The 25,378-nt window shown below is 40.2% G+C and overlaps 1 protein-coding gene across 5 annotated transcripts in view; it reads right to left on the bottom strand.

Moving 5' to 3' along the window:
• Positions 1-25,378, bottom strand: part of plxnb1b (plexin b1b) — a 182,275-nt gene that overhangs the window by 130,540 nt on the left and 26,357 nt on the right. For 3 of the 5 annotated variants that reach the window (XM_078249370.1, XM_078249369.1, XM_078249372.1), the window contains exon 2: positions 9,820-9,890. The exons of 1 other annotated variant lie outside the window; for it this stretch is intronic. The gene's annotated coding sequence lies outside the window, so the exon portion shown is untranslated. Of the gene's footprint in view, positions 1-9,819; positions 9,891-13,485; positions 13,577-25,378 lie in introns of all 5 variants that reach the window. One more of the 5 variants, XM_078249371.1, reaches the window with a different exon arrangement.

Below are 25,378 nucleotides of genomic sequence, written 5' to 3'. Positions count from 1 at the left end.
TCTGATACGTTTAAAAACACACTAATCTGCAGCCCCCTATCCATCCTATCCTTATCCCTTGCTGAGGTCTGAGCAGGCCAGACCACTGGTTCTGAGAGATACTCATGGTGCAGCCTGGAGGCCATTCCCAAACTGAGAAACCACAGTCCTGTGGTCACCACATGGCATCTCTAGCCCCACAATGTAGTTATGTTTTGAGGAGGCAGCTACGTGCAGATACATAATGTTTATTTAAGGGCTGGACTTGAATATTCAACTATTCGTTGGTTGGGTGGTATTCGATTTTCAATTTTTTTTTCTTCTTTATTTTAAACATGCATGCAGGCTGTGATTCACTGTGGCGTTTTGTCAGTATTAAGCTGCTAGCTAAATTGTCACTAGCTGCTGGTTAATTTATGTAGCGCTACATCGTCCAGCTCAGCCAAGAACGGAGAAATGTTGAGTTACAAGAAAGCAGCCTTGTGTGTGTATTGGTCTGTATTGTTATACTGCAGCAGCCTGGTGTCATGTCAGGCAGTTTGATAAAGGAAAACATACTACGCCCATGCATAATGCCAATGCTCTAGTGGGCCACTGGCTGGCTGAGCATGCATTCACACACACTGTGTCTGTCGTCAGACAGTCCAGCAATAACACAGGTCTTTCCTTTTTTTTTTTAATGCCTGCGGCAAAAAGTTGAGACCAATTCAACTTTTGGAGAAACCCAACGTCACCCTGCGATGGATAATCATGTAACCAGTGATAAGACTCATCAGTCCGTTTTGAGATGTCCCGTACAGTAAACGGGAAACATCACTGCCTCTTTCCCAGTTCACCTTCTGGGCACTGCTAAGGTGCCCTTGAGCAAGGCACCTACCCCCCAACTGCTCGGGACGCCTTTAATGGGCAGCCCCCTTATTCTGGCATTCAAGGTCCTGTTTGTGTATGTTTGTTGTTACATTACACACAGGCTGAGTGTAAAAGTGTGATTTCCCCTTGGGATAATCAAGTCTTTTCTTCTTCTATCGCTGCCACAAGAAAGTTTGAAACACTATGAAGGTAAAAAATAGGGATGGGGGAAAATATCGTTTCAAGTATGTATAATGATTTTTTTGCGACGCTTTTTAAAGACGATTCTTCAATGAGTATGTGTTCTGTATGTTTTGTTTTAAAACAAAATAAAAACTGTTAATAATAATAAAAAAAAAATAATAAAAAAAGTACCCAGTTGGTACTGAATGCTTGCTCAGACTGTATCAGATATTTACAGATTTCAATCCTACTTTTTTCATTTTAATCTGTATTTTATTTAGGCACGGCTCTTGTACTGTTGTTTTTTTTTTTCACCCTAGACCCTATTTTCCCATGCATTAAAGGTGCTGTAGGTAGGATTAGGAAGATCCAGGACTTAGCCAAAAAATTTGAACATCAACAACTTCTCAGTCCCTCTCCCCTTTCTGCTAAAGCCCAAAACGGTCTCCTAAGCCCCTCCCCCCACAAGGGAGAATGAATGGGTGTGCATGAGCAGTGATTGACACACAGTTAGACACCCCCCTTGGGCCTGATTGGTGCATCTGAACAGGGAGCGGTGGATTTTTGCAAATCGCACTACAGGCTGCAGGTGGTGCCAGAGGAACCAGATTTTTTTTTTTTTAAATTACCTGCTTCATGTAGTTCTACTCGGACATAGAGTCAGTTTCAGCAAGTTAGTTTTACAAGTTTTACCTACTGCACCTTTAAAGGTGCTGTAGGTAGGATTGTGAAGATCCAGGACTTAGCCAAAGAATTTGAACATCAACAACTTCTCAGTCCCTCCCCCCCTTTCTGCTAGAGGCCAAACAGTCTCCTAAGCTCCTCCCCCCACAAGGTAAAATTAATGTGTGTGCATGAGCAGTGATTGACACACAGTTAGACACCCCACCTGGCCCTGATTGGTGTAAATGAACAGGGAGCTGTAGGTGGTGCCAAAGGAGCTGGATTTTTTTTAAATTAATTGCTTTATGTAGTTCTCCTGGAACATAGGGTCAGTTTCAGCAAATATAACAGAAAGTTGGGGATGTTAAAAAAAGCCTGTCAGTGGTAAAACAAGCACTTTGGTGGGCGTAAATTGAAGGTGCGCAATTGCCCAATAACTTACATTGTAGCTTGTTTCGCCACTGCCGACTGCAGCGATCTTGCTTAATACTGGACCAACTTCAGAGATTGTTTTCCCATCAGTCACTTACACCCAAACATGGTTGAAAGTTGCCCTTTAAGACAACACTCAAAACTGATGCTCATTGCGTTCCATTATAGTGCATTTTACTTAAAGTAGAAGAAACAGCCCTGTGCCTCAGTCTGACAGAAACAGCACAGTTACAATAATGAACCCTTGTCTGCTGCCTGGATGAAGCCAAACAGAAGATCCATTTGCAAGTCCCACCCTGGTTTGTGTATTCTTTTCCTAAATCAGAGTTGGTTTCAGTCTTATATTCACCCTTTTCCTTAACACTGTAATCTATCTTTAACTTTGTGTGCAGAAGCAGCTAAATTGTTAATAAAATGTGTTCTATCAAACTAAAACATTTTAAAATGACACCTACTCTAATAGTTTTAAGTATGAGACCCTCAGTGGCTCGCGCACACACACACACACACACACACACACACACACACACACACACTCTGCAGCGCATCTTCGGTTGGCCTTAGCTATGTGTGTTCACGTTTGTGTGTGTCCCTGTGTGTCACGATTTTATTTACCAGTAATTCACTAATGATGAGAGCAACAGGCACGACTTAACTTCACCCTATTCCCAAACTAACCTAATTCAAAATCACAAGTATGAAAATGTGTGTGTAGGCAAGACTGAGGGCTTGTATATTTAAATGTTTTGCATTTAACACAAGGTCAAGTGTATGACCTGTTAAAGCAAATTAGGTGTGTGTGTGTGTGTGTGTGTGTGTGTGTGTGTGTGTGTGTGTTAAGAGAACACTGTGTTTGTATGAGCTGGTTAAAGACAAAGAAGTGACACAGAGAAAAGGAGGGTGCATGTATGTCTTAAAGCCCGAGACACACTAAGCCGATAATCGGCCGTCGGACAGTCTGGCGAGGTCAGTGATTCGAGTCTGTTCGGTGTGTTCCGTCCGAGGAGCCGTCGGCCTTCATTTTGGCCGATTTGACATGTTGAATCGGAAGGCGGGCACTGCCGGCAGTCAGACTCAAATGACCAATCTCATTGGTAGAGTGCTAACCCAGAAACGAGGAGCAGGATGAGCGTGACTAGAGTCTCTCAAAATCTGACAAAAATCTTTTAAACTGACCTTTGTCGATCTGAAATGAAGACAGATTCAGCAACTGCATGGCCTATTTCTCGCTTAAAATGTTTTCAGAAACACGTTTCGGTGAACTATTTTAGTACAATATGAGATCATATTCTGAACAAGCCGCCATGACAGTCTGTCTTTGAATTTCCGGAGAAACCAGACCCACATGACGCGTTCTTCAAATCAGCTGCCGGTTTTCAATTTTGGGCAACAATACAGATTAGCGCCGCCTGCTGTTATGGAGATGTATTACGTCTCGTCGCTTTGGTGTGTTCCGAGGCACTTTTTTGACCAACTCGGGGAGACTGATCAGTCCAACTGCCTTTTCTGCCGAGGGTCGGCCGTCTGGTCGGTGTGTCTGGGCCTTTAGACAAACTGAACAAACACAGCTATGGATGGTGATGGCACCTGGATCGTTTTTTGCAGCTGCTGCCGTGGTCCTGCTTGACGCCCTGCTACGCTGCACTGCTACTACTATTATTTCTAGTCATAGTTCTATTATCTTTATTGTTACTATAATTGCCACTATGCATCATGCCAACTGCTATACTTATTATGAAATCATATTTTAGTATCTCAGTCTCTGTGTCCCAAACGGCAGTGGCAGATGGCCGACACCAAGAGCCCGGTTCTGTCTGAGGTATCTGCCTGTTTTAAAGGAATTTTTTTCTCGCCACTGTCACAGTAAATGCTTGCTCTTGGGAGGAATTGTTGGATCTTTTGTAATTTATAGTGTGGTCTAGACCTACTCTATCTGTAAAGTGTCCTGAGATAACTTCTGATATGACACTATAAAGAAAAATGTAATTAAATTGAATAGCTATAACCTGCTCCACAGTAACAGATAAGTGAGAGTTTGGCCCAGGGTCTTGTAGAAAGAACCAGTGTTTGAAGTGTTTGCACATAAATCACAGGCTCAGTTGAGTTAATGTGGCATCGATGTGACTTAATGATAACCTCTGTTTAGTAACTAAATATGTCTATGTCTAGAAATTCTGCTAACAAGAAAAGAGTGCCAGTGAAAACTCTAGTTCAGGGTTTCTGCAGGTTTCACCAAGTCAAGTTTAAGACTTTTTAAAGACCTTTTAAAGACCATTATGAATGAAATTTAAGACCTATATCACGACATAAAAAAGAAAAAAAAGAAAAAAAACTTCCATCAACGTAGGAAAATTAAGAAGCGTTTAAAATGATTTAAGACCTAGAACACAATACTTCAGCAAATGTAAGACTTTTTAAAGTGGACATATGCTTTTCCGTATTTTCTGTCATATCTACAATGTTATAATGTCGGAGTTTCATGTTAAACGTGGCCAAAAATCAAATAATGAGGTAAACGTATTTTAGAGAACTCCCCGTGAGCTAAAAAGTTACCAAATGTTCTGAACGCTCCAGTTTCAACAGTTTTTTCTACCATCGGCTAAGTGTTGCGCAACTCCAGAGCCGGTCTATGGAGAGCCTTTTCACTCCCTATTTAGCCCCATTGTACAGAATTTGGTTGCAGTTCCACCAGAGTTCCACTGTGGGTGATCGCAGGAGAGTGCAAAATGAATGGGACTCTATGGAGTTTCACTAGTTGAAGCAATATGACAACAAGAGAAGCTGTGCAGTCTTATCCATGGAGACCGACTATATCAGATTCTGGTTTGGGATGCCAAAATCCCACTTTTTATCTAAAATTAAACTCGGGGTATTCACTGATGCTGAGTAGCATTCTCTTCCGTTCTTTTTAAAAGGGGTGACAGAATGATTATATAGGGTATTTCACACTGTTCCTTAAGGTCTCCTAATAGGGTATGTAACATTGGTTGGGCTGAAAATTGCCAAAGTGCTATTCTGTGGGCCCTTAACTACCCTGTGAATATGGCTCTATTTGGAACAAGAGCTTTTCTTCCAAATATGGTATGCTCATGAATATTTAGATGAGCTGCGCACTGATTGGTGAGCGAACCACATACACTTAACGTTGGAGACGAGACAGCAGCTCTCATAATTCCGACACTGTAACGTTATACATTGTTTGTCTGCTATTTCGTTATTAAATTCACTTCTGAGACTTTTTTATGCGAGAAATCAACTACATAAAGCTCAAATATGGGCCGTTTTACGAAAATGTATGGCTAATTGCAAATTTGGTAAGACGTGTCGGACTGGGCTCCACACTCATTGAAAGTCACCGTTTCTGGGTTACTGGACTATTGGGGCTCGGGGCTCCGCGGAGCTGGCCAGCTTCCGGCATAACTATAGTATATTTACAGTTTGAATTTTGTCACGCCACTTATATTACAGCTACCCTAAGGTCTTACAAAGCTAACACTTGTGTCTGATTTCAATTTAATGCATTTTTGTGGATGTGAGGGGTTTCGTTAGCTGCTAGTGTCCCTTCAATCTTATGGGTAAAGATCGCAGCTAGCTAGCTAGCTACACTTTCGGCATAACTATAGTATATTTACACTTTGAATTTCGTCACGGCATGTATATCACAGCTACCCTAAGGTCTTACAAAGCTTAGCTAACACTTTTGTGCAATTTCAATTTAAGGCATTTTTGTCAGTGTTTCAGTGTTCTCGTTAGGAGGAGGCATCCTGCACACTCACGGACAGGAGGCGTTTATTTCCCCGATCATTTGTTTAAATAACTCAACACACATATCCATTATAAGTTTACTGTAACCTGTGGTAAGAGATTGCGGGCGTAACAAGCTCGCTGACCGCGCTCTCACTCACACACACCAGCCATTTAGCAGGAAGAAGGGAAGGAGGACAGCGAGCTGCAGGCCCTGGAGTTCTGTCAGGGCAGCGGCGTTTGGTAGTCCGGTAACCCAGAAACGGTGACCGACACACAGTCGGACAAAATTTGCAATTAGCCATCAATTTTCGTAAAACGGCCCATATTTGACCGCTACATAGTTGATTTCTCAGAAGTGAATTTAGTGATAAAATAGCAGATGAACAATGTATACAATTGTAATGTATACAAAACAGAGATCTGCGCGACCTATTCAGAAGACTACCTGATCTCAAATCAGTGGTGTAACAAATGTAAATGTTGGGGCATGTATGGAACTGATTGGGATAATATTCAATATGTGACGTAACATGTAATTTCTTTATAAAGAAAAAAGATATTTTTTCTCTACACTGACCTGTCCTGCCCTGGTTGCACCGGATTCTTGTGGTTTGCAAAAGCGCAGAGAACCCTCTCTTTTCTATATAATTTTTTTACTATGAGTGGTACAGTGTTACAATTTTGGTAACTAAAAAAACACATTTCATGTGGATTGATCACGTATGGCTGGAACCACTTAATGAGGTCAGTATCTGCGCCAATATGGAGAAAAAAAATTGATTTAGCCCAGTCCCAAATAAACCAAATAAACCAGTAGAGTCAGCAAATATTTTACTGAATGGACAGAGAAATTTCTAGGTGAAACTTGATTTCTCTGTATTGTCTTTTATATATGTGTGGGGGGAAAAAGTATTGAACGCGTCAACAATTTTTCTCAGTAAAGATATTTCTGATGGGGCTATTGGCATGAAATTTTCACCAGATGTCAGTAACAACCCAAGTAAGCCAAACATACAAATATATCAAAACAAATAAGTCCATACATTAAGTTGTGTGTAATAAAGTGAAATGAACCAGGGAAAAACTATTGAACACACTTGCTGAAATTTATTTAATACTTAGTAGAAAATCCTTTGTTGGTAATGACAGCTTCAAGACACTTCCTGTATGAAGAAACTAGTCACTCACATTGCTCAGCTGTGATTTTTGCCATTCCTCCACACAAACTGTCTTCAAATCTTGAAGGTTCCATGGGCATCTTCTATGAACTCTGATCTTCAGTTCTTTCCAGAGGTTTTCAATTGGATTCAAGTCAGGTGATTGACTGGGCCATTCTAATTTTCTTTCTCTGAAACCAATTGAGAGTTTCCTTGGCTGTGTGTTTGGGATCATCGTCTTGCTGAAATGTCCACCCTCGTTTCATCGTTCAATTTTGGTCTCATCTGACCAGATTATATTCTCCCAATAGGTCATTGGCTTGTCCAGATGTTGTGCAGCACACTTTAAGCAAGCTTCCACATGCCTTTTCTTGAGCAGTGGTGTGTTGCGTGTGTACATGCATAGAGGCCATGGCGGTTGAGTGCATTACTAATTGTTTTCTTTGAAACAACGGTACCTGCTTCTTCCAGGTCTTTCTGAAGATCTCCGCGAGTGGTCCTTGGTTCTTCGACAACTCTTCTAAGTATTCTATGTACTCCTCTGTCAGAAATCTTGCGAGGAGCACCTGGTCGTGGCCGGTTAATGGTGAAATGATGTTCTTTCCACTTCCGGATAATGACCCCATCACTGGAACTTTCAGAAGTTTAGATATTCGTCTGTAACCAATGCCATTTGTATGTTTTTCTACAATAAGCTTGCGAAGGTCTTGGGACAGCTCTTTGCTTTTACCCATCATGAAATGCTTCTTGAGTGACACCTTGGTAATGAGAAACCTTTTTATAGGCCATCAATTAGGACTAATCCAGTTGATATTAATTTGCACTAATAGTGCAAATACTGACAGATTTCAGATGGTTTATTGGCTTCCCATGCCTTTTTCTTCATGTGTTCAATATTTATTCCCATTATCATTCCACTTTATTACACATAACTTTTGTCATGGACATACAGGTTTTGATTTTTTGTATAATATATATATATATATATATATATATATATATACACACACACATATATACATACATACATTATATATGGATTACTTGGGTTGTTACTGACATCTGGTGAAAATTTCATTCCAATTGCCCCATCGGAAATATATTTACTGGGAAAAATATTGACGCATTCAATACTTATTTTTCCTCGCTGTATGTATGTATGTATATATATATATATATATATATATATATATATATATACATACATACATACATACATACATACATACACACACACACACGGTCAAAAGTTTGGGGTCACTTAGAAATTTCCATTCCACTCCATTATAGACAGAATACCAGCTGAGATCAGTTGCATTGTTTTTTTAACCAGGGCAGCAGTTTTCAGATTATATTATGTGCTTAAATAATTGCAAAAGGGTTCTCCAATGTTTTCTCAGTTAGCCTTTTAAAATGATATCAGATTAGTAAACAGAATGTGCCTTTGGAACATTGGATGAATGGTTGCTGATAATGGGCAATGTAGATATTGCATTAAAGATCAGCCACTTCTTTCAACAGTCGAGAACCCTTTTGCAATTATGTAAGCACATAATGTAATCTGAAAACTGCTGCCCTGATTAAAAAACAATGCAACTGATCTCAGCTGGTATTCTGTCTGTAATGGAGTGGAAATTTGACCCCAGTGACCCCAAACTTTTGACCAGTAATGTAACTATATAATATAGAGGAGCTGAGTTCAACAACTGAACCAAACTTATTCAATTCATTTTTATTTATAGTGTCAAAACATAACAAAAGTTTTTCCAGGACACTTTAAATGGAATAGGTCTAGACCAAATGATTTAATTTACAGAGACCCGACAATTCCATTCAATTCCAAACTTATTTGGTTCAGCAGTCTGTGGGCACTTTGCCACCACTGTGAATATATAAATTCAGCCACTGTTATCATCAAGTCTGCTAATAATGGCTAATAAAGCTCAGGGTGCGAGGATTTGTTGTCAGTCTTAATGACACTTGAGAAGGGTGTATGCCCAAAAAGGGCCTGAGCCTCGGTCCTCCAGCTATAGGACAGTTGGAAGGTATCTTAAAGCACTCAGCCAATCTGCCACCCTGTAATGACCCAGCTGAATGATGGGGTTTGGGTTATGCACAGAAACTGCTGACAGGAAGATGCGACCCTGGGTGTTCTGTTCATTTGAAACAGCTGGCTGGATGCATGGCCCACAAAGAAAGGTTATGAGAAGACATAAACAGTTCACCCACCAACACCATCCGCCTGATTCAACCACAGAAGCTTCCTGGCTTCCCCATCTCTGGCTTATCCTCCAACCAGTTCCTACGCGCTACCCCAGCCTGGGAATAAATAGTCCTGGCTCCAATTTCACAATGTAATCAAAACACTGGGCTTTGTGGGAGCGCACAGAGGATAGGAGCCAGGCAAAGCAGTGGGACAGGGAGGAGGAGGGATCAGGCCTTAGTTTATGTAACCAAGGTCAGCTGGAGGAAAACACAATAAGCCTTGGCTAAGGCAGAAACAGTAAGAGCACAAGGGAGGAGGGCTGACTGAGGGAAGGGAAATATGAAAACAAACAGATAAAAGTCCAGTAGGGAGGCCTCCGTTTGCGTGGCCTGAGCTTCTGGTTTAGCATGGGGAGGAGGTAATTGGGAGCAGCCGCTTACACTTTAAATAGCTGCCGAGTGTGGTGAGATGTGGCTGGGGAAAATTCATGTTTACAATAATATGAGAATAAAAATTAGTTTAGGCTACCATTTCTTTGACTTGTTACGGTATAATTGTTGCACAAGCATTAACAAGAAAAGGGGAGAAATTTAAAGTCCATACCTGTAAAAATTCAGTGCTCTTTTCCTGCCATTTCTAATCTTTCCATGGCTCCCATGAGGATTTGTCCAAACCTGGAGGACGACAAACAGTTAGTTCCACAGAGAGCATTTTTCCAGCTTTCTTCCCTAAATGTCTAAGGCATGCCATCAAATACAACACAATGGTCTTTGAGGAACCATAATGTGATCGTATGATGATAGCAGGAGGGCTGAAAACCCCCTCTGTACAAAGTGAACTTAAACTATTTGCAACACCTGCCATGTCTTCTCAATTCATGCTATGCAGGTGAAGGCCTCTATTATTCAAACAAGGCAACAATTGTATAGCACAACAACAAAGACCCAAAACCAGACAAATGGCTTCCACCGAGAAAAGAGCCTGGCACAGCATGACATATGGCTTCTCTGGAGCACGTTCATAACACATACTCAAACTGTTGCCAGAAATTATTCTGAGATCATCAGAATTTAAAAAGCAGTGAAAGAAATGAATGATTATGATTGAGGTTTAAGTTTGCTCTGACAGGGAATGTCCTATCTTCTCAGGAGGTATAAATGCACATTCCTTTACTCCATTTGGTTGAAGGCATTAACTGAAGGCATTAGCAGTTTCATTTATAAGTCCAAGAACTGTTGTTGAAAATATGCTACCAAATTCCAATGGATAACCTGATGCTTGGAATTGAGGGGGACAAATGTCAGCTGCATTTTAGTGAAAAATTATCCCACTTGAGAACTGACTTAAAATATAAATAGAAGTTGGGGAAATAGTACTATGTTTTTATTTAGTTACTCAAATCTAATACACTTACATTCACAAACAAGCTAAATATCAATTATTTTGATGACCTACGATGGTAGTTATCAAATGTGCATTGAAACAATAATCGTAAACAATTGACGCAGTTCTTCTGTCCACTTGAGTGACAAGCTAACCGCTTAGCCTGGTTCCAGACATCTGAATCACAGCCAATGTCTCAGGGTTTTTAAAGCAATTTGAAATGAAACAAAATATCTATTCAGTCTGATTACCAGGTAACTAACACATGACTTCAGATTTGTTGTTGTGTTACTGTAAGGCAGATACAAACAGCCCTAACTCTATTGACAATTTTCCAATCTTTCAAATCTAAAATGCTTGCTCATTACCTCTCAGATAGTTTGGTTTTGATTTTTTATGGCGTGCTAGTTACGTCCATTTCCTGTTTACAATGACAACAGCAATTGTCTAGTTTACCAATAGGGCAACAGGGCATACAGTACACAATAGTGTCCATGGCCTATTAATACACAGGGAATTTTGAATTCAGATCAAGATAATTTCTGGTTTAATATCCAACTTTTTCCATTTTCAAGAGTAGCGCAAATTACAAATTAAAAACGACCGTCGTAGTCTGGACTAGTCTGGACACCCTCAAGGTTGTAGAAAAAACAAAAAGCGGTTTTAAACTGTATGGCCCTCTGCCAGCTGATCCTACAGCTCCTACCTCTGTCCTGGACAAGATGTGTTGGGTCTTGTTTTGTGGAGATTTCCTCAGGTGAGAAGCTGGCTTGGTGCAAGCTACACTACCTAACTCTTAATATTGTTTTCAGTTCTCTTTGACCAAGAATGTAAGGGTGAGGCCTGAAGCTGAGCTGTGTGAAGACATGTTTGAAGTTAAAAGTGCGGAAAGCTGTTTGGTGGAAATGAGGGCAAGATTGATGGACTGAAAGGATTGACGTGACAGGAACCGGAAGGATTGCGGTCTTTGCTCTGATTGTTTTTGTTCCCCTCTGTAAGTTTCCTATTCACAGATTAAAGTTGAATTGTATCACACAATGGTTCATCAGGTTGAGCAAACAGAGGACAGATAGAGAGTCTGGAGCACCTTTACTTTGAGAATATTAATATGTGTTCAGTTTTCTAAGAGTAGAAGCAGTGATGCTGTTCTTCAGCCAATAGCTCTTTTGACACTGGGCCAAATGAAGAAACCTTATGTAAGAGCACTCACACGACACAGCCAGGCGCACTCTCTTCCGTTAAGGGGGCGACTTGAATCCGGATGCATTTAATCCTAATGGTTCCCTTTGTGGCCATGAAAAGGAACTGTGCCAGGCTTCCCATTGTTAGATTTACAGTGACTCAACTGGTGATATGGTGTGTTCACTCATCCTAGCCAAAACCAGTGAGTCATCGGCCAAAAAAGGAGGGCAAACATCCATCTCCCCCATCCCAGAAACTACACACAGAGGGACATCACACCCAAGAGTCTGTCAAACACGTGCATGGCCCCAAATACGAAAGGACCTTTTTGACAGTGCTGAGAGGGAATAGACTAAACTCAAATCAGGTAACATTAACATGGGAAAGAAAAGTATCACTGCCACAGCACAGTGGAGGCAAGGGGGCACATTCTCTGTGAACAGGAGACACATCCTTTAAAGCAACTAAAACTGTCAACAACAAAACAATTCTCTTGAGTAAACAGACTTCAAAATGAGGCCATTTCCAGGCATTTTAAAGTCAAAAAATTGGCACAATTGCCCCTTGACTTGGCAATAGTATCGCAATTTGGTAAACATGATAGCACCATAATGTTCTTTTTTGTTTTACTTCTAAATTTTGTCAGTTCAGTGGAGCTGGAACATGTACATATCACAAACACATCAAAAAAACCTGGCTCTTCAGAGGAGGAAATGACACAGCGTCACCAAAACCAACAGTGCCACCATTCCTGAGGTTGTTAAGCTGTTGGCCTTAAAACTATCATTGACAGTGTGCCTTTGGTTGCAGCCGCTCTGTAATTAAATACCAGAAATTTCAACTCTCTGTTCCTTGGAAAATACTGTATATACAGAGTCTAAATACAACTCATGCCCTGCCTTTCCAGGCTTGCTGGCACAGGGCTGATGCCATCCTGCTTTAATCCTCAACACACATCTGATCCTTTAACTGCAGAATGAACAAAGGTTGTACCAAAAAATCCCACTTAAAGGATGGCAGAAAAAGCAGCCTTGGTGTCCAACTTAAACCACATTTATTGCTATTCTGTTAAAGAGATGCGCTAGAACAACGCCACTTACGTAGTCTACGGTGTAAGCTCTAATGAGACAGAGGATGAATGCTTTCCAGCGACAGCTTGGTCATCAAGTCTAATTGTGTTCTCACACTAAACATGACAAGCAGCACACTCTCCCTATGGCCAATTCATTCATTTGCAGTACCATGTTTTCTAATGGAAAGCAAAAAAAGATAAGCGAATCATCACAATCTGACAACAACACATGGTATGTGTGCCAATTCCCCCAACTCGCATGATTGATTTTTTTAGTCATTCGGGGAAACACACAAAAGGATTATTAGAGACGCCTCATCTGCACATTTTAATTACTTTGTGACAAACATTCCTGAAAAAGCATCAAATGTGTTAATCATCTCTTATCAAACATACTTTCCCCCTCATCATGTGTGCATAGATGAATTTAAGCTAATGTTAATTTTGCAAACTTGGAACACTGTTTTCTCAATATACCTTAAATGCACCCAGGGGTTTAAAACAGGCCAAGAGTATAAGCTACATTTAGCATTTAAATGTATTTCCCCCTAAATGGATAATTGTAGCTTATTAAAACATTGGTCTTATTTTTGTATTTTTTGCCATGTCAGTTATAATAACCTTGTACTTACAAAACTACTTGTTCAGATCTGAAAACACGGTTGGTCTCTCAGTCAATCTGATTTGGACGTGGCAGACAGCAGATTTGTGTGGTCCTGTAGCCTGCAGCCAACAACAATTAATTTGTTAAAGATGATATCATGCATGGCCGGGTTGGCTCAGTGGCAGCAGGCGCACATATACTGAGAGGTTTATGCCTCGACTCAGAGGTCCAGGGTTCGAGTCCGACCTGTGATGATTTCCTGCATGTCTTCCCCCTCTCTTTCCCCTTTCTCACCTAGCTGTCCTGTCAAATTAAAGGCAGAAAAGCCCAAAATAATCTTTAAAAAAAAAGATGATGTCATGCTTAAATCATCAACAGGAGCAGCCAGACAAAACTTCACCTACAGCAGCAAAAGCTGTGTTAAAAATAAAAAAAAAAACATCTCAAATTCACACAAAGTAGAGGATTAAGTGTGAACTTGTTCTTTTGCTTTCAGATAACGCTCGATAATAAATCGAATATGCAGCAGTAGCAGAGGCCCAGGGGCAATCAATGAGGATATTCCCCACTGCCACTGTGTCAAACCCATGAAGCCAACAGTATTTACTACAGTTGTTTAGCACGCCAGAGCCCTTCCACAAAATCAGGACAAACCAGTCAGTCACAGAGTGGTAATGCTTTTAGAATATGAAACAGTTCATTGTAAAGCAAATTCTTGTTTTTTTACTTCTTCCCATTTTATTTGCATAAACAAATGGTTTTCAAACTGAAATTATACTATAATAAACTCTTCCTATTCTGCAAATCCGCCCACTGATGACTTACATCTTAATCCGTCTGATTTGGGAACACAGCCAGCGCCTAATTCACTACAGGGCATGGTTATTTAATTTTCATTTCTATCAAATTATGGAAGGAAAATCACATAACATCCATGCAGTGTTTCCATTCCATTCAATCAGCGGTGACAGCCAAGACTTCAAGACTGCACCAAGACTCCCACAGGATTTCAACATTCAAATTTGATAAAATGCCCCTGACACAAGCACAGCCACTTCTATTTTAGCCACTTCTGTTATGTGAGAAGTGCGGCTCCACACTGTCCAAAGTGGTAAAAATACAAGATTGTTAAGGCTGGTGATTGTCTATTCTTGTGTGTGATGCATCTTCTTTCTCTGTGCCATAGAGCTCTATAATGGCCAAAAAAAACAGACATGTATAAAATACTAGAGACCCAGACTTGAGTAAAAGCACTAGTGCTCTATCAAAAAAAGTGACTTGATTAGAAGTTGAAGTGCTCTTAAGCACCACACTTAAGTACATTTTTTGTACTTAAGGGACTGTTCGTTATTTATATAAAAAAGGGCCACCGGAGGAGTTTTGGGATCTTTAGTAAAATTAGACTTGACCCTCCCTTCCCCAGTAAAACTTTTTCAATGACTCCCCCAAAATGATTGTGAAAAGAGGCATGACCCTCCCCATCAATTTATGGATGCCTTCTGGTGTGGTGGCCATTTCAGTAGATTTACTCACTAACATTGTTGTGGAAACACAATAAGCATGGAAACTAAATGCACACTTCCTGCATTACTTCAAATACTAAGTTACTCCTCTAATTAACTAGTATTCACCTGAAATAAAACAATAAAACATTGAGACCATTCAGCAAAGCACACTGGGTAATAAATTCAACACACAAACTGGTTGCTATGGACTTGTCACTAGGCTTCCTCAGTCATTGTATATTTTAGCCATATAGGTAAAGCTGCCGAAGCTGAACTCAAAACATGTTTATTTTTAAAGCAGATTTTAAATTACATTGTAACAATTTAACAATTCGCCCTTATGAAATCCAATTGCAGCACGGCTGTCTTGGAACGCAATAGACAGACGGTGGCGGAATACCCCGACACTTAAATTCAACTAAAATGTAACAGTGAACAATCAGTGTTCGACCTACATTCGGTTGAGATGTCTCTCCAAACGCAGAAACGAAGCGCAGTCACACCATAAAAGGTTAAAACACATTAAGAAAAAAAATCAGTATTTTGCCGTAATCCAATGACACGAAAAAAAAGTAATCCACAGCGATGAGTAGATCCACAAAAAGGTAAATGATACAGTGTATCCAGAAGGCCTACGCACGTCACATTAACCAGCCAGCTCCAAACAGGAGGTGAACTTCGCTGTTTAAACAAAGTGGAATAAACGTATACAAGTCCAAATCTACACGAAACTCGCAATCAATTAGTAAGCTGACATCAAATGTATATACATGGCATTTAGGAAACCTTTATTGTAAGATATACGGCAAGATGTCCAGACTAGTGCAATAGTAATTTTCGTTTTTTGCGTCCTGCTGCTCCCATCGTCAGCCAGGTAATATTTTTTATTACTAAAGCAGTATATGAAATCAGATGCATTACCTACCACCATTTAGTTGTTTTGTGTTATTTAAAATATTTATAAAATGTCTAGTCATGCCAAACATAATTATTCCACAAATTTTTTAAACAATGCAATTACCCGTTTCAGCCACCAGGGGAGCAGTGCTCCCTCTGCCCCTCCAGCAAACTCATGGGTCAGACCCTTCTGGTAGCGGGGGCCGAGACTGAGAGCTACATGGAAAAATATGCACCAAACAAGCCACTTTGTGCCGTTTCATGAATAAAAAAAAAGTTGTGTGACCCCCCCTCCTAGACTAAAACATGATGGGTGACCCTCCCCTCAACAAAGAATAAAAAGACATGACCCTCCCCTATTTTCCTCCGGTGGTCCATTCCATAAATACCGAACGGTCCCTAAATATTGCAAGTAGTTCATTTTAAAATGTACTACTTAAGTACTGAAAGTAAAAGTACAAGTATTGTGTTATGTAGTTTGAATATCATATTGTTTATATTATTTCAAATGTTTAGCCTAAAGTAGGCCTGCACGATCTTTTGCGATATTTTTTTCCCTGCAATATATATTGCGATATGAAAAAAGATGACTAATAAAAAATAATAAATCATTCTCGACTACTGGGGTGATTTTGTAGGGGAGTGCATCTACATAGAAAATAAAAATGAAAAAAGGAACTTTTCTAATGTGAACCATTTTTTTATGAATTTTAATGCTTTACAAACACCAAAGCAAGTAAGCGCTGTGATCACTCTTCTGAAGTGATTTTGGAGAGGGACAATAGGTAATTAAATACACTGGTTGACTGACATGACAGAACATTGTAGCCTATTCATATAATACTATCAATCAAGGCTAAAGTGAATGATATTAATAATGCATGCATATTGCTTCCTCTAAATTTTAGGTTGTGGTCGACTAAGCAGGGCCTGCTTTGGTTGTTTGATAAATTAATCAACATAGATTGTGATTGGTGGTTTGCTGTGCATGCAGACCTGCATGTCGCGCACTAGCAACAAACTGTGATTCCAAGAACACTTCAGTCAGTGTAAATTAAGTTATATCAGACACAGACTGCTGTTGTAGATTGGTGTTACGTTTCCAGCGTCGCAGCTCCGAACCGTAACGTTAGTTGGGACTTTTTCTTTAGGCTACCTATATTAGCTTTAGACTGGATGGTAGCAGCTTTCTGTGGTGAAAAATGGCCGGGAGATGTCGTGATAACGTTGCATTAATCAGGTGATTTAGTTCGTCTTTGCAGCGAACATAAAACGCTGACTACTGTAGCTTCAATACCCATGGAAATGTGCATCACGGTCAGCGGCAGCTGCCGCTTACTGTACTTTTCTACACACGGAGAGCCTCACTTCCCATAACAAACCCCGTCGGACTAACGTTCCATCCAAGGGGGTAAGCCAGCTTCCACAAAGCGTACCTTCTATGGTGGCATTTTGATGCTACCTAGCACTCACCCGCCGTTAGCATTCCATTGACTGCCATTCATTTTGGCGCCACTTTGACAGCGAATAACTTTACATCTGAAGCGTTTAAAGACTATTTGTCCATTGTTTATTTCTAAAGAAACACGACAATGTATAAATGGCTCCATTACCTTATATCTCATGTTATGGCTCCGTAGCAGACGTTTTTTTGTAAAAATAGGCTAACAATTGTGTCATAACCACGCGACTTACTGTGTAGAGGAATAACAGTACAGTACAGGAAAGCTCACATGCAGTTTCGACTTACATTAGCCGTTTAAGTTTAATTACTAATGTTAACTAGCATTTTAGTTAGCAATAATTAGCCTGTGCCTATGTTATCTCCTTACATATACCTACTCTCTCCATCTCTGCAAGATTCGGAATGATTGAGATTTCTCTTGGCACAGCCACCAGAAGACTTAGCCTACAACTTTCAGACAGGTTGCTCACGTCACACCTATGTAGTCAAGTTCAGTTGGAGGCTGCGCAGTAACTCTCAGCCCTCACCGGAAAAGTGCATCTAATATACTTCACTGGTCTCCGCTGAAAAGGGCGTCGCTTTGTCCATTTCTTTACCTGTCTATGGTTCTGTCACATACACACGTTGCCCACATGACTACCTGTCTTAAAGGGGAAGGCTTGGCTGGTAACAATCATGTAAAAGGAGAACAGTGAAAGTTTACTTTTCTATCAAGCATTATTTGAAACGGTAAAGTAAGGGGTGAAATGATTCCTCTACTAACTTGAGTAATTTAAATATCTTCGTTTAGTCCATATAACCAGTGCCTCACCAGTATTAAGTACCGGCACTTCAGATTTTTGTTCACATGAGTAATCTTACCTCTAATTGTTAACAGTATTATTAATAGGCTGATATTTATACCAAAATAGGCTATATAGGAGATATAGATATATAGATATATATATATATATATAGATATATATATATATATCATTATTTATTGGGAAATACTAAGCAATTCTTTGTAAAATTAGACATTCAGCACCACCATAGGCCTAGCGCGAATGAAATGATCCTTTGTTTCATAACCACATTTTCAGACACTGCGACGATTCGACTAAGTTTGGCAGTCGCATCAGGCTCCTTAGATCGAATCATTGAATAGTCGACTATTTGGGGTCACCCCAACAAGATGTACATATGAATATAAAAAATATCCAAGACACATGCGATGATCATGTCATGCAACTGCTGAATTTATCCAAATTCTTGAAATGTACTTAAGAAAAATATTTTTTTAAAGTAATGCATCTCAATGAAACTGACCTAAAGAGGACTTAAAGACTTCTTGAACCTTGGGATTTCTGCATCAAATTCCATTAAAAGATTTGAAAAGCAGACATAAACTTGTCAAATCTATTAAATATATTTATGTACATTAGCAAGGAAATGCTGCGTAGTAGAGATGCACTGATTACAACTTTCTAGGCCGATTCCGATTTTCTTTGAGTTAGGCCAGCCGATACCCGATTTTAGCCGATTCCGATTTCGTTTTTTCTAACCACTTTACAGCACACACAAATATTTATTTTCTATCTTTTCTTTAATAGAAACTTTTACATTTTGCATAGAACATAGAACATTTTTAAATAGACAATTGATCGCTATAAAATACAACTATATAAATTACTCCTGGTGTGGGAAATTAACACACACATCTAAAGTGCAATGTTATGAAAGAACCATTTCCTTCTTTTCACATCCAATATCCAACTAAACAAATATGATATATTTAGCAAACTAAACTTCTGTATATATGAAAACAGGGAAAACAGGTAATGGCAATAAAATAATATAAAAATAACAAATAAAAATAAAATAAATATAGCCTTAATGCAGTATAAAGATATTTCTCAAAACACACACACAGGCCTGTTTGAACGTCAACAGTAACGTTACCTAAACAGCGTGTAGTTCCTTTTTTAGCAAGTTTGCTTTATGTGTCATTGTGCATAAATGTGAACACTACCGTTGCTGTCAACGGGCTTATCTGCTAACGTTAGTTACCGACGGTTACCTCGGAACAATCCAGCAAATAGACGGTACCCTAGAGTGCCGTTACCTGAAACAGATGATTTAACGTCACCGCTCATTTTACACACAGTTTAACAACAAAACTAAACTCTTTAAAGATTACTATGTTTTTAATGTTGGTTTTAAGCGGTATGCACCCCCACTAACCTGGAAAGCGTTTTAAACAGTAACGTTAATACAGCGTGTCGGAGGAATACAGCGTCTCTTTTTTTTGTCTCCTACAGTGGCCAGCAGGGCGTCAGAGGCAGAGGGACCACACAGCGTTTGCTAACGTTAGCTTCTTGTCTCATCTGGGGTCTGATAAACTCATCAAAGTCAGTGTGCCCAATGCTATTTTCCGATAAACTGTAGCTAGCTAGCTGTAGTGGCCAATTCCGGTCACCGGCCAGTCAATCGGTGTATCTCTACTGCGTAGTATTGATAAGGTGTTAGCTTTAGCCTAGCCCTTATCCCTCCGTCTTCCCCAGTCTTTGTTTACACTCTCAACCCAGCCTGCAATTATTTCCTGTCAGCTGAGCCAGGTTGAGTACATTTACAGGCACACTAATATTCCACTATTATTCCGAATAGGACAACATACCGAATTCGATTCAGCCTTTTTCCGAATTTAGCATTTTTCCGATTAGGACATGTGGGATATGCCGGTATTATTCGGGTTTTAGATAGAGATGCACCGATTACAATTTTCTAGGCCGATTCCGATTTCCGATTTCTTATTGAGTTTGACCTGCCGATACCGATTTTAACAGATTACGATTACATTTTTCTAACCACTTTACAGCACACACAAATATTTATTTTCTATCTTTTTTCTTTAATAGAACATTTTATATAGAACATTTTTTGAACAGATAATCGATCGTTATAAAATAGAACTATATAAATTACTCCTGGTGTGGGAAATTCACACACATCTAAAGTGCAATGTTATGGAAGAACCATTTCCTTCTTTTCACATCCAATATCCAACTAAAATATTTTTATATATTTAGCAAACTAATCCAAAGTATTATCCAGAGCGAGATCCCACACAGAGCACAACATCTATTGCCGGAAGAGACTACCGGTAAAGTAGTGAAGAAGCGAGAGAACAGCAGAAGAGATCAACGAAACGGCAGAGTTTGAGGTTAGCATCAAACGCGACAATGATGTACCAATTTCGAAGGTTCCCTGTACCTATTCGAGCCTGACTACACGAGGAGCTACAACTAATGGAAGAGAATCGGAGAGCTAGCTAGCAGCGGTAGCAGCAGAGAGTAGACGCATCAGGCAAGTGTTATTTAAATAAACTCCAGGGGCCTTGTGTATAAACGTTGCGTACGCACAAAAAGCTTGCGTACGCTGGTTTTCACGGACACTTTGTGATGTATGAAAAATTTACTTGACGTGAGAATGTGCGGGCCGTCACGCAAACTGTTGAGCAGACGTGAGAATGTGCGGGCCGTCCGCAAAGTCTTTTCTGGCTCTGTAACGTGGCGAATTCTAACTGAAAAGTGCCAAAAATCACCAAACATTACAAAATAAAGTTTCCACTTCACTTACTGGCACACGTCTGTGACATTGTCTATGAAAAAACATAATTATATCCACTGATACTCCATAAAAGTTTGATCATTTATGTGGATAATGTTTCACATCTTTCACACTATTAACTGTTTAATTTGCAGGCTACTTAACCTCTGTTGAACATGAGGACTGGAAATGAATGAAAAATCCACTTAGAAAATACTTTCAGTCATCTTCTGTATTTCCCATAGATGAAATATCTTATTCAATGTGCAACAAAAAGATCGGCCCGGAAAAATGCAATAGTGTCTGTGAGTCTGTAGTTGCTGAGGCTCAGACATCCATGGCGCACAGGAGGTTGGACACACGGATCCATCTCCCCAGGAACAAACGCTGTGTCGGGGGGGCAAACTCATGTGATGCGTAATTGATCCCGTGGATGATTTGTAGGCTATTAAGTGAACAAGGTGTACCCGGTCCACCAAACACTGCGCCATCTTGACTGTCTTAATTCTGCACATATTTCTGTTGCTGTAGTCCTATTTACTATTTCATTATTTCATCCATGCGTGGCGCAGCAGATCTGTGCGCACTGTCACCTGCCCGTGAAGACGCTGGCCTCACTAACCTCTCCTCCTCTGAGTCGGATCTCCATCGTGCTGGACTCCGTTTTACTGAGCGTACTAACACTTAGAAAATAAATAAATGGCATTACATCAGTGAGTTCAAACTGCTTTTTGTGCGTAATTTGGACTGACAATGAGATGCATGTTGTTCTGTAATTGGTGTGCCGCTGACACGATTCTCTTGATTTCCACTTCGACATTGGACTGTTTTTTTTTTTATTTCTGCAATGGTTCGGTGCATTCACTGACCGGTCACCATTTGCTATTCTGGGCATTTTCTTTTATTGCTTATCCAAGATGACAAACCTCCAAACAGAACATTTTTGTTCTCGCCTCTACCTCCGCGATCAGCACCTCAACCTCACAGTCGGTGAAGTTTTTTTTACATCTGCAGCGGGATAACCCGTTGTGATTGGACGAAGAATGACGTCGGGGGCGCATTTATAGTAATTTCCATATTAATTTATGAGAGGAGGCAAGGCGGGGTCGATGGCTCGTTCATGTGCGCTCAATTTCACGTTGATTGTGATGTATAAAGGAAAGGTGCGCAGGACATGGCGTACGCCCGGTTTTATACATATATATATATTATACAGAATATTTCTGTGCGTAGGTACTTTTCAAATTTTGGCCGTACGCCATCTTCTGGTATGAAAGCTGCGCAAGCTTTTATACATGAGGCCCCTGGTGTACTTACAAACTTTCCAATGCCTCGTTTTATGAATACAGAACAGTAGAACAGTACAACTTCTACAACTGTACTATTTCTTTGGTACGATTCTGCTCAGTCCCTCCAGGATTTCGCGATCGCGCCAATTCAACCAATCACCGCAACTTTTCCCGCAAATTTGACCAATAACCTGAAGTTTCATGCGACTTCAACCAATCACAGCAGTCCCACGTGCACTCTGAGACAGCGAAAGACCGTGCAAAACATTTCAGACCGTCCTGCCAACCTGTATACATTTTTTAAAGATTATTTCTTTTGGGCTTTTCCGCCTTTAATTTGACAGAACAGCTAGGTGAGAAAGGGGAGCGAGAGGGGGAAGACATACAGGAAATTGTCAAAGGTCGGATTTGAACTCTGGACCTCTGCGTTGAGGCATAAACCTCTCAGTATATGTGCGCCTGCTCTACCCACTGAGCAACCCGGCCACGAACCTGTATAAATTTTAACATCAATGTAGACTGTAACGATTTAAAAGTCGCTGCCGTTTCAATCCTGGCTGTCGGTTCCCCCGCGACTGACACTTGCGCGCGCGCACACACACACACACACACACACACACACACGGTGGATGCAGGACAAAAAGGAGATGAGACGACACGATGACCTAAATTGAGGACAGCTGCGCTCGTTATTGTAAGTGCAATGATAAGTTAAAGTCAGTACTTCATCAAACCGTATGAATGTGTGTCCCAGGCCAGGTTAGGAAATTAACTAACAATTTAAAGATCAACAAGCCACTGACACATATGTTCAAATTTGATTCATTCAATAATAATTTTTTGTCTTAAATCCACCAGCCATTTTGATATTATACCAATATTTGCAGAATCCTGAGCTTTTTTGGTTACTAGGAAAACTCAGCCCCAGAGTAATTTTATTCTCCCCAAAACAAGTTTCCTTTTTATTTTTAAAGAACTATAAATAAAAGAAAAATCGCAACTTTTTTGCAACTTTCATTGTCTCTCGCAACTTCATTGCAACAAACTTTTATCGCATTACAAAAGCTCCCGCGAAATCAGGCATTTTGGGCTGCAACAATCTCAAAAAAAGGCTGCGAAATCCTGGAGGGACTGATTAGTGGGGTAATTTACGAGCTAGACCTTTGGATCCATTAGCGCCTGCACTAAGCCATTCGGCTGATAGTGCTAACTCGACCAGTGTTAGACCAAGGGAAAAAGCTTCAGGGGAGGGTGTTTGGCTCGAGGTCATGGTGCAAAAGACCCTAGGGTGAAATTACTCCAAACCATCCTTTTAACGTTAGTGAATATTTTAGACAATGAAATGGCGAGTTCATGAGTTCGCCACGTATACCATGATGTATTAAGAGTACGAGAGAGAAGCTCATGAACGCGCATGTTGCTACCGGTTGCTACGACAACACAAACATGAGTGGAATGAACGGAGCTTCGCGCCGAACGCTGTATGCAGTTCTCTTAATACATCCATGATTTGATCGGTATAAAATCGGCATATGTCACACTGACCGGCCAGTCGCCGGTCATGGCCGATCACCGGTCATGGCCGATCACGTGAAAATCGGCCAATTCCGGTCACCAGCCGGTCAATCGGTGCATCTCTAGTTTTAGAGGCATTCTTTGGACATGTATACAGCGCATTCAGAACAATCAGGGTTTATATCTGAGGGGAGTGATTTGAAAACATTCAGCTGCATTAAAGCCCCAAAATATCTGCCATGTTCTCTTTGCATGACAAATCTAAATCTCAATCGCATCTAAACACATTTGGGTTTGCCCTGGGTATGAGTTGCACCAAAAGAACATCCATACACATCTGAGTGCTTATGCTGTGTGTTGCTCAGAATGTGTGTGTGATACAGGAAACGCATATATATCTTAAGAAAAGTAAAAAATATGGTAACACTAAATTCATTTTAAAGAAAAGAGCCAGAGATTTTGGGAACAAACTGGTTTTGGAAAATGTTGTGCAACCACATACTCACTACTAGGGTGTATTACATCACACCTGTTGCTTAGAGAAGGGCAGTTTAACTGCTTACATATGTACTGTTCTGGTAGTTTGGGTTATTTTTTGCTGATTATTCTGCTTCTCAGGACTATGTGGGCATGTACAAACTGTTTGATTGACATGTTAATTTTACCATGGCTCAGCTGACTTTCAACCTACGCAGAGGTCTAATCAGCCCCAATACCTCAAATAACCTGTAGGGGTGTACAGGGCCTTTAAGCATTTGCATAAACGCTTATTACAGATTGCAAAGTATCCAACAATAAGAGGTGGATTCAGTGCAACTTAGACATTCATGCTAAATCATCATTCCAATCCTGAAATTAAAAAAAATATTACACAACAAAACTACAGAAGACCACACATCCTATCCATGTTTACAAAAGACAATGTGCAGATGACTGTAACATAAGCTGTAGCAACGGTAGCATAATGAACGAAATAATGAACGCCGTGCAACCAGTAACATAGCTCAAGCACGTCGTTCGTTGTTCGACTGGTCGTGACTGCTTTCCCAAGATGGCGCCCGCATGTATACGCGAAAGGTACTGTCTTTCTAAAATATCTTTTTAATAAACTGTCTGTACACTTACAAAGTTTTCAATGCTTCGGTTTACATGTAGGGACCCTCATTATGCTACCGTGGAAGTGTGGTGCTATTTTGAGCCTTGTTAGTGGTATAGAAATAGCGATTTCTTTTTACTTTACCTGTGCCCCGACAACTAGCGTTATAAGGTAATTAGCGGTTTGAGCTAACACTGGTCACATTCGATTAGCATGAAAACACATTCCCAGAGAACGGTCGACTCGGTAATCGTTAACACATTGCGCCGGAATTGTCCTTTAAGATGTGGGATATTCCGGTATTCCCCAATTCCAATTAAGTTAGGACGTTGTGTAAAACGTAAATAAAAACAGAATACAATGATTTGCAAATCCTTTTCAACCTATATTCAATTGAATACACTACAAAGATAAGATATTTAATGTTTAATCAATTGTTTTTTTGCAAATATTCACTCATTTTGAATTTGATGCCTGCAACAACTTCCAAAACATCTGGGACAGGGGCACAAAAGACTGGGAAAGTTGAGGAATGCTCAAAAAAACACTCGTTCCTGTAACATTCC

The sequence above is a fragment of the Sander vitreus genome, chromosome 4 (genome assembly GCF_031162955.1).
Source record: "Sander vitreus isolate 19-12246 chromosome 4, sanVit1, whole genome shotgun sequence".
Taxonomy (NCBI): domain Eukaryota; kingdom Metazoa; phylum Chordata; class Actinopteri; order Perciformes; family Percidae; genus Sander; species Sander vitreus.
This window is presented reverse-complemented; position numbering and strand designations above follow the sequence as displayed.